We start from the raw sequence: 11,360 nt of genomic DNA, 5'->3' as shown, positions 1-11,360 counted from the left end.
TAAAATGGGATCTCTTTCCCCCATTGTAAGATGAGACAACCTAATGAAGATGATGTAATGAAGTCCTTTGCCACAACAATGGAGCACCAAGGGAGATCCCATCTTGACCACTTAATCGCTTTCATGTATTTATTGCTTTAGTTAAGCTAAGACATCTGTGAATCCCTTCATTAGAGACTTCTATGTCTTAGTCAAAACATAGCCATCCATGCAAAAGATATCCTTTATTTCTCAGGTCAAGAAAGCACATATACAAGTGTGACATGAATCAACCTGGTTGACATTTAGGTATAATGTCATTCAAGCATTCGTTCGGATCAATTTTGCAAACATCTTCTATAAGAGAACCCATCGTTTGTCTTGGTGCCCCTACTTTTTGGTTATGTTGCTTTGATTGAATGCTAGAGAATTTTTTTTCTTGCACCAAATGCTATGGATCTCTAAAGTGCAACACATGAAGTGTACATTGTTGGGGGCTTGTTTCACCCTTGCCTTGCTCTCTTGGAAATTCTTCTGAAGCCGTTCATGTTGCTATTCCCTAGAAGTATCCATGAAATCAATGTGCTCTAGAATTTTCACTTCTCCTTCCCCAAATATTGTTTTAAAACACTTGTAGAACTTTTCATCATGAAGAGACTCTTCTTGGATGAATGGAGAATCTGAGGAAGAAGAAAGTGGGGGTTCCCAGCTATATCTTCATGGGGTTCCTGAAGAAGAAAGTGTCCCTACCTCATTTATACTTTACTTAAAATTTTTCACAAAACTTAATTAAGTAAACGTATTTCCACCAATGACCCATAATCTTATGTGTGTGACCCTCTAGGCCAATGTAACATTCTAGTTAATAAATTTAGTTACCCAACAAAAATTATCGAAGACCCCTATTAATTAACTATATCATCATATAGATTAACTAAGAATTTATTGAACCCAATAGATAGGTTAAGTTTCCAAGTCGTGGAATGACAAGCTACACCGTACATTCGAAAAGATACAAAATAGTATTTGAACTCTTTCATCGAACAATTACCATTATCGCTTGATGTATATGTATAATCCTTCATCTACGTGAGACTCTCAAATGATTTAGTCTTAGGTTAATGTTTAAAACCTAATCATCATTCAGTTAGACTTGATGCGTGATAAACGCAAAATTAGGATAAAAACACATTGTTATGAAGTTTAGTTTAATTAATAAAAAATTTAACTTTATTAGTAAAATAATTTTATTATTTAGTCAATAAATATGGTTTCTCTCCACAAGGAACGAATGTTAGGGAAGGAACTCTCTCAATGGAGTGAATTCAAGAAGGTGAGAAGAGTTACATATAGCGTACGAGGTAGTGATTGGGTAATAGTAATAAAAATAGAGGAAGTAGTAGTTTAAGATGATAGAAGAGTATTGTGCTAGTATTACTACTTTATCATTGAGCAGGATGAGAGGATCAAGGTAAACGTGAATGGATGCCTGAGAGGAGGTTAGAGTAAATGACAAGAAGTAATAGCTTTAGGGATTAATAATTTGGGTTTACTAACTTAGGGTTTTATAGAATATTGGATTATGGAGAGATGAGAAGGGACGAAGATGATGGTGTAAGATGTGGTAGTAGGGGTAGTGAGAATGAGATAGATTGATGATTAAAATGGGGGAGATAGTGAAATATATTTTCTTAAATGAAAGGAGAGAGGTTGGTGATGAGACGTAACGGTGTAGGGGACACGTGAAATGAATGGTAGATGAAGATAGATAATAATGATAATGAGTGAGGATGGAAGTGGATGAGTATCGGTGATGGATGATGATGATAACTGAACTACCTAAATGTGTTGAAGAAGAGTCAATGTAAGGCAAGAGATTAATCTTAGATCCCTGTATTCCATCTGGATTGAGGCATCTTCCTGATGAAGATCAACCTCCCCACTTTTGTGTTGAACCTCTCCAAGCACTAGAGGCACCAAGACACCCTTGCTGCACCTTCAAAACTTCACTTTCTTTCAATCTGCCTCTCTAGGAGGGAGTGAGCTCGAAGATTTTTTTCTCAAAGGTCATGGGATTTATAATAGATCAAGCCATATGAATGGATAGAGGACATAAAGTCAAAGCTACCATTAAAATTTCAGCTCAACCAGAGTTTTGAATCCTCAGATATCAAGCTCGGAAGTTGGATGATTCCTAGTTGATTTAATCATAATATTTTTCTCTCCTTATCCTCGTCAGCACCACATATCATTCCATTAGAGTTTTCTCTCATTGTTAAAGGTAATGTGATGATTATTTGATATTTTTCCTCATCATACGCAATGGACAGCTCTCGTTGCGCCATGTATCAACATGGGAAGATGACAAAAAAGAATAATAACAGAATATTATTTAAATATCTTTAATAATAACTATGTCACAGCTGACGTGGTGGGCATCACCTCCAACACATTCCCTTTATAATCTAATAAAAATGTGGCACATACGCGCCACGTGTACATATCCACGCCACATTTAGAAGCGCCGCCATGTGTCATGGGACACGTCGATGCAAACACAAATGTTGACTGGTCAGGGTAAAAAAATTCAAAGCTTGAAAAGTTGAGCCTCACTCTCTGTGTGGCATTTATTGCAAGAAAAAGGGGTCCTTTAGTATTCATCCAGCGTAAATAAAAAATTTCTCCCATCAAAACCTCTCTCTCTATTGAATGTTTCTTCCTTGTCTACTCACCCTGATAGTTCTCTATAAAAGAAGGGAGATGTGGATTGAGAAAGACCTAGGGAGTGGGGAAAGAATGGAAGGCAGAGAAGGATAATTGATTACCAGAAGTTTGAAAGCTCCTTATGTAGGTATTCAATATAACCATCAACATAAATTTACTACTTTGACTATGACATTGACTAGTCAACCTAACTAGACTGGGACTGATTTGGATCAGAATGGGACGAAATAAGAATGGACTGGAACTGGACAAAATTTTAGTTAAGGATTAGGTCTTTGCTAAAAATCCAGACCGGGCCGAGGCAGTCAAACTCTAATTATGATCTCATCACAAGTCTCTACGTGATCTCACGTATTCATGGACTTCATCGTTAACATCACATTAGAATAATAATGAATAAATCATTATGTTAGTTTAGGTGGAAAAGGAATAACCTAAGAGAGGGGGTGAATTAGGTTCTCTATTTGTATTATATTTTTATTTTAATTAGCCTAGGATTTATCTACCTAAGAAATGAGGTAGGGGAAATGAGAGAGATAGTTTTTTTTAGACAACTTAGGCTAATCCTTAATGTTGTTCGAGGGTATCCATCCCGAGATGATGATGTGGCCTAACCAAGTTTGTGTTAATGCTCCCCAAGCAAATCACTTGGAAATAGAGCTGAACAAGAATACCAAGAAAAAATAAAAAGTCGATGAAGCTTTGTCATCCTCAACCCTAAAATCCTTCTTCTTATGTCCCCCAAAGCCTTAACCTGAGTGAGCACAAAGATCTAGAAAAAACAACGTATTCTCCTCAACAGCACTTAGTATTGATGGGTACTCAAAATAGTATTCACGACAATGATCAATTTTAAGTATTTCAACAAGAAAAATTTTATGTCAAAATTTTATCAATTCAAAGATAAAAAATCATAAATATAATTATGACTTTCCTTCAGTAATACCTCCTTGTTTGTGGTCTTTCTTTCATCAGTCCTCTTCTCCTCCAAGTTTTTCTTTGGATAAAATTCTCGATTCACATTTGATTTTTGATGCTTAAAACTCCAATATATTTTTCAATCCTGCACCAAATGCAATGATTCTACCTGGAAAATTTTCGTAAGATAATTTTGTACAATTGTTTTTTTCACAGTAAGTATTCAAAAATAAATCAGAGAAATCTCCAGAGATAAATCTTTCAACGCCCATTGTTTACTGCTCAATTCCTCCGTGTCCAACTTTAAATCCTTGCAACTCTTTCCAAACTCAACAAATGATGCGATTCAAATTTATTTGGTTTCTTATGGATGTTAGCAGAAATTCATGTGTTGAAAAAAGCTCCAAATCAGTATAAAAAATATTCTAAATATTATAAACTTATCACAAGGATGTGCAAAGTTTGGATCCCAGCCTTCTTTTCTTTGAATCTTGAAATGCCCTGCACCAAAAACCACGATTCCAAGTTCTATGAACTTGGATTGATGTTAGAAACAAATAACCTCTTCAAAGAATGCTTAAAAACTGCTTGAAAATTGCTCCAGGAATTGAGAGATCTCTCTAACATTTAGATTGCGATTTTGAAAGGGCAAGGAGAAGAGGGGTTTGAAATTAAGGTTCAAAACTATATATATGGACTTGGAAATCCAAAAGGGCATAATGGTAATTTGTCAAAATTCCAATAGTAATATTCATTCATTATGATTAAGCAATATAAAATAATAATCATTTTATTTTTTATTTTTTATTTTTTATATTTATAATTTTTCCATCAATTCAAAAGACCTTTCAAGAGATAAGAGGAAAAACTACTCGCTATGCTAAGGACTTGAGATTTAAAATAATATTTAACTTTTTGATATATTTACCACATCATTTAAATAAAGATATCACCATTGGATAATAATATCTTCATGTAATTAATTTTCATTAAATCATCAATAAATTCAGCCTTAAATACTCAAAGGTAGTAACTAAGATTTTGAACAAGTTATTCAACAAATCAAATGAAGACAAGCTTACACAAATACCTGAACAGTGATAAAAACTATATTTATTTTCATGTCATAAAATTACAAGTCCTAAATACATGATTTGACTTGTTCAGTATATGGTCAAAATAAGTAACCTTTTAATATATCTAAGGCTCTTATTCTATCTCCACATACATCGGTTAACTACTTGACTGAGGGCCTATTGTGCTTTGATCACAACCCATATTGAGACATGCATCACTTTGAACATTCTTCAAAACACACATTAAAGCATTGTGTTAAAAATACCCTTAAAGCTTAATCTTCACATTCCTTCAGTGAACTTAAGAAAAACATGGTTGTGTGATTGGCTTGGCGGCCACATAATATCCACGATCCTCACTTAGAGCCATTTAATCCATCATCCTTATCATATATGTCATATAGTGATATTTTTTCAAGATAGTTCAATCTCCATCTCGAGTATCATTTGAATATGAATAATTAGATCTAGGGTTTGATATTCTTGATCTATTCATGGTTTCTAGTAAGGGCCTAAACATTATCTAAACCTGGTCTCAAACTGGTCATAATCTAGTCATGTTGACTTGTAAAAATATGGCATTGAAAAAGAAGAGAAAAAATAATAAATAAAAGAAGAAACAAAAAGAAGGGAAGAAAAGAAAGTAATAATAAAAGATAAAGAAGAATAAAAAGATAAATTAATAAAAAAAGATGAAATGAAGGTGAAAAAAAGAAGAACAAAAGAAGATGAGGGTGGTGATGGAAATATATGTGGCCAACAAGCCAATCACACATTCAACCTCTCGTTCCATGTTCATTAATAGAACATATTCATTATAATACACGTGTGATGCTTATAATGAAGTCCATGAATACATGATCTGACTTAGTGAATTACGATGATATCGTAATGTGGAGATCATTAGTCATTATGCATGTGTTCTAAATCATCGTATTCAAAGGATACTCAAGAAGGACATAAAAGTATCCACATAGAATAACACTATCTATCCTTATTTATATGATGAGTATGGCCGGTCCCATAGCCATTAGTGTGGAGAGACTAAGGATAGATAATGGGTGATCTTTAGTGGAAAGAGTTCACTGAATTAATCCGTACAAATCTCTGAATGGTATTATACCAAATTGTCAATCAGGTTGATTCATGTCAAGATTGTGTAAGTGGTGCTTAGACCTGAAACACCAAAGAAGTCTTGTGGATAGACAGTTGTACTTTGACTATGGCCAACGAGTCTCTAATCATGGGATTCTAAACGATCTTAGTTCGAGTGCATCAAAGAAGTTCATGAAGACAATTGAGTGGTCAAGATGGGATCGTCCATCCTTGGTAAAAGAGGTGATAGCTCAAGGAAGACGATGCGATGAAGTCCTAGGCCAAGGTAGTGAAATATCAGGAGAAGAGCTCTATGATGATTTCCAAATGCATCTGTACTAGCTCGGATGACCGATTATGGTTTGATATTTAACCATACCCTAAGTCGTCCAAGGAGCGTCAAGTGGATGAGGGACTATACATACACGATAGCATATGACGAACATGTTCCATGAGTGAGTCGGTACACACTCCTTTATATCTTCTAGAGCAAACCCTAAGTTGTCCTAGGAGCGTCAAGTGGATGATGGATTATACATACACAGTAACCAATGATAAACAGGTTCCATGAGTGAGTCGGTACACACTCATTTATATCTTCTAGAGCACAAGGTGTAGCTTGGCACCCCACGTGTTGGAGACTCGACCTATCGATTGGGTTAAATCGATCTGACATTAATTACTCTATATTATGATATATTTATTTAATTTATAAGGCCAATAAAGGTTATCAGGCCCCTAGAATCATTAACTAGACTGATACAGGGGCCTAGAAGGTCACCCACAAATGGTCTTTTGGACGTCGGAAGATATACTTAAGTTTTGGGGGTTTTATAAAAAATACCCACTTAGTATAAATAGGGGAAGGCCCTAAACAAAATTCACCCTAGAAAATATTGTTTAGGGGCTTTTCTTCTTCTTCTCCATTCCCCCCACACCCCCTCTCCACTCCCGATGTGATCGGGACGGTGTAACGACGGTGACGGGGATTGGATGGGGCTCATCAATGAGAAGAAGGAGATCCAATGTGCCGATGACCCCGTAGATATTACTAGAGGCTTCAGACTTGAGCAGCTCCACTCGTCTTTCTCTGGGACCAAATAAATCACAGATGCGACCTGTGCACATGTTCTTCATTTAATGACTTTATCAACGTCATTTTGTTCTGTTACATGTCGTCTGCTACGTGGAATCCTCGTCTTCATCCAGATCTAGTCTGCTAGGACCCAATAGTGTGAACCCTTGATCCATGAACTTTCATTTTTAACTATTTAATTTTCTTTATCAGCACCAATCTTTATCTAAGGTTCCACTTACTCATAATGGGTGCCATACCCTTTGGAGTGTCGACCAAGTTCTAAAATTGGTTGAGGTGAGTGGGCCAAATTTTTGAATCCATATGTTCTTACATATTTCAAAAGTTATAAAGCCTTTCATATGTTAGATATCATGATTAGCTCAAATCATCATGTCCAACATTATGATAAAGTTATCTTATCCTCTCTACCAATCATGTGAACTGATTTGTTATATTTATGAACTAGTTCTGGACTCATTCCTCATTCAATAATGTTATGTTATTTTTGGAACTTGAATTCCTTCCAAGACTACTTTTGCTCCCCCTATCGTCTCATAGAAGATGTCTTCCAGGAAGACAGTCATTTACCAAAAAACAACATTTTTGTTCTATAGGACGATAAAAGTAGTATCCAAATTTTCTAATCAAGATATCCATAAGATGCATACCTCATACTCCGTGACTCTTATCTTATGTGGGTTTAGCCTCCCCTTGCAGGTTAGACTTCCCCTTCTTAAACTTGGGCTTCATTGTCTTTTCAAAACTCTTGTGTAATAAAATTTGCATATATAATAAGTAAAAGAGCTCAGCATACATGCAATTTGAATGAGTGCATGTACTCATGGGTTCGCTAGAAGTCTTAAGTTGCTCATCCTAGATTCCACTATGAACAATAAGTTGTGACTCCAACTCTTTGATGAAGAATTCATCTGAGATCTAGTAGAATGATTTAGTTGATATAGGATGACATTATCCTTCATGAACCATGTGAATTCCATGCCCAATCTTTCTTACACTTAATCTCATCAAAAAGTTTAAATACTCTTTCAGCTATGTTGAAGAGTACATCATGATGTACCAACTCTAAAAGGTCATTGCCATGCTCTCTAGTTCACAAGTTTGGAGACACATGTACTTTACCTATAAGGTATGATCAGTTGATACCATACAAATCAAAATAAATGCAATAAACATGTTTCCTATGCATCTTAAGTTTTATGCCTTTTGCCAATGATATGTATGCCCTTAAATCTGAGCCTTCTTCAACTTACTCAGATCTATCTTGTCGAGGTTCTATGTGTAGTTCTTCTTATAGTGACCTCTCACACCACATTCTGCATTTATCCTTTTATGATAGTGTTATCCTAAGTGCTTTGTACCCATATCATTCTCAAGGAGATGGAACACCTTTTCATTGGTCATACCAAATAAGGTGTCTCGAGATGTTTTCCTTTGAAAGGTCTGCCCTTAAAATTCTTAACCAAGTTAAGTATGAGTTATGAAGGAATTCAATGACGAGGTCAACAATTAATTGAAGGGAGAACTTTCGAGTAGATCTCACCTCCTTGTCACTTCAATCATCTTCATCATATCCTCATATACATACAAGACCCCTCTACCATGTGAGCCATGAATGTATTCTTTAGATTGTTAATCCACAAGTCATATTGTACTCATCAAACGACTCTAGTATAGTATTTCATAGCCCTTGGTTTTATGTATTCATGCTACCTAAATAGTCAATATCTTAATCAGAGTGCCCAACATAGAACCATGTAATAGCAAAATCTTCACTTCAAACTCTTTTCTTGTATCCCATCAAACATAGCTCATGTCAACTTAATATGAGGATCATTTTTAAGGACATTAGCTAATTTTCAAGTTATTGAGCATAGCATTAGTTATCTTGTCAATTATTTGCCTTAAAAATGCAATGTGGTGGACTACTCGATGACACCCCGATCATAATACATATTATTGAGCACCATCTCATGGGACTTGCAACCAACTGTAATCAATAATTCCAGTTTGGTCCCAACATTCATGCGGTCAGAACTATACCCCCATCAACTACAGAGTTTGGCTTGAACAATACCTTCTTTACTTAGCCAAAATAGATTTGTGTGTAATCCTAGAGTACACTGACAAACTCAAAATTAGGGATAAAGATCATGTTGTTGAAAATTTGAGTTTAATCAATAAAATTTATACTCATAAATAATTTAATTAGCTAGTGATGAGTAAGAGTCATCTCCATATGGAACGTATATTAGGGAAAGTATGATCTCAATTAGTTGAAGCGAAGATGAATTATGTATACGTTAGTGAATGTGTGATGAGAATGAACGATAAGATGATAGATGGCTAATTCGGGTTTACTGATTAGGGATTAAGATGGACGAGAATGAGAAGCATGATGGGATCATGATGATAGCATGGTAGGTGGTAGACACGGTGAATGATGTGGTATTGAGATGGGATTATGAGTGGATTAAGGAGAAAGGAATGTTAGCTTAAATGAGAAAAATAGAGGTAGGTGACGAGATCATCATGGTGTAAGAGGGGACATGAAATGGGTGAGAGTGGATGATAAGGGATGATGACAGAGTGGATGAAGGATGGGAATGGATGAAGGTGATAGATTGTGAAGATGATTAAGCTAACTAAATGTGTTGGAGATGATTCAATGTAAGGCCAAAGGCTAACTTTAGATCCCTATATTTTGTTGGGATCACAATAAGAGTTTTGTTTCATCTTGGCATTAATTGCAATGATTGAGATTCTTCCTTGTCATCCACGATCAACGGCTCTCGTCGCACCACGTGTCACCCTGGATAAAAAAAACAAAAATGAGAATAATAACATAGTATTTAAATATACTATGTATTCTTCAGTTAGCAGCTGACGTGGTGCCACATCAGCACATGCCACATCAGTCATTCCCCCTATTTAATCTAATGAAAAAGCTCCAAATAAGCACCATGTGGACATGTGTATGCCACATGGACAGGTGGTGCCATGTGGCACGACAGCTCAGCGGCATTGGAATGTTTGACCATTCCAAGGTGAATGAAAAGAGAAAAGTATCATTTTTTTCATTGTAGTTGCCTCAGCCCTCTCAAGCGTTTATTGAGAAAAAAAGGACGCCTTTTCTGATGGGTTCACATCGCCCTACACAAGAAAAGACAAAAAAGGTGATTTAGTTATCTATTAAGCGCCACTATGGTATCGCGATAGCGATGCCATAACTCTTTTATATGAATGATTAGCTGGTGTCAGTGATTAACTGAGTTAATTATTGGCTGTCTCCAATCATTATCTCTAGCTATCATGTGTCGCCATTCGGCAAATTGAACAGCGACATGTGTCATGATTTTGCAGAACCAAGGGAAGGGTACAGTTCATGATTGTGCTGGCACTTGCACTTGAGGACTTCATCCTCACCTCAGCTTGATATATCTTTTTTTTTAACTCCATTATTTAATATCTTCACTCGTAAACTCGCCCCCGCTCGCTCGTCTTCATCTTAATCTGAACGCTCGTCTTCATCTTCATCTTCACGCTCGTCGCGCCTTTATTTCTTTTTTTTTCTTTTTTTTTTATTTCTTTCGTTCCCGCTCCGTCGCGTCTTCATCTTCACGCTCGTATTCATCCTCATATATTCACCGCTTCCGCGCCTCAATCATCGTTGATTCATTCCTCCGCTCCTAAGCGCGTCGCGCCGTCGAACGTTGATTCATACGAGCGTGAAGATGAAGATTCAAACGTGACTGACGGAGTGCGAAGTAAGCGGATAAAATAACGGGTTTCGTGAGCAAGGTGGGCGCGCCTAAGCAAGCATCTAAGTTTGCCAGGAACCTATAACCGGGGGATCAAACCTGGAACAATCAACTTACAATACCTTGATAAATAAGAAGCCTCCGAAGAAGCTCTTTCATCATCAGCATCTGCTTCATAAGAAGGAAAGCCTCGCTGGCTAAGTTGTAGGCCCCACAGATCAAGAGTGATTCCTCACCTATCCGGGGAACGCTCGAGTATAGATTCCCTATGCTCATGTGAATGGCCGGGGCCGGCCGGCCCGTAGATCTAAAAGTCAAAGTTATTTCAGAACCTGACCGGTCCACGAACAAAACAAAGTCAAAGTAGTAAGATTAGTCATTCTTTGAAAGGGGCCACCTTAAGTTATTACATTCTTCTTCTTCGCTCCATCGCGTCTTCATCTTAATCTTCACGCTCGTCGCTTCGCTCGCTCTGCGATTCTGACTTTTTCCACTTCGCATATTGGCTTTATATTATCTACGGCGTCAACCATCAGTTTGATGACATCGCGTTCAGTTCGAGCTAGGCGATGAAAATTTTTATATAAAATAGCGCGAACTTTCGTTCTTTTACCTTCATGCGAAAGTTTACCAATTTCTTGATCAATTGTTTGTGCTCTCACTCGCGCCGTCGGAACCTTCATCGTTGATTCATCGTTTTTTTATGTGAAA

The sequence above is a fragment of the Wolffia australiana genome, chromosome 18 (assembly GCF_029677425.1).
Source record: "Wolffia australiana isolate 7733 chromosome 18, ASM2967742v1".
Taxonomy (NCBI): Eukaryota; Viridiplantae; Streptophyta; class Magnoliopsida; order Alismatales; family Araceae; genus Wolffia; species Wolffia australiana.
Note: the sequence above shows the minus strand (reverse complement) of the source record.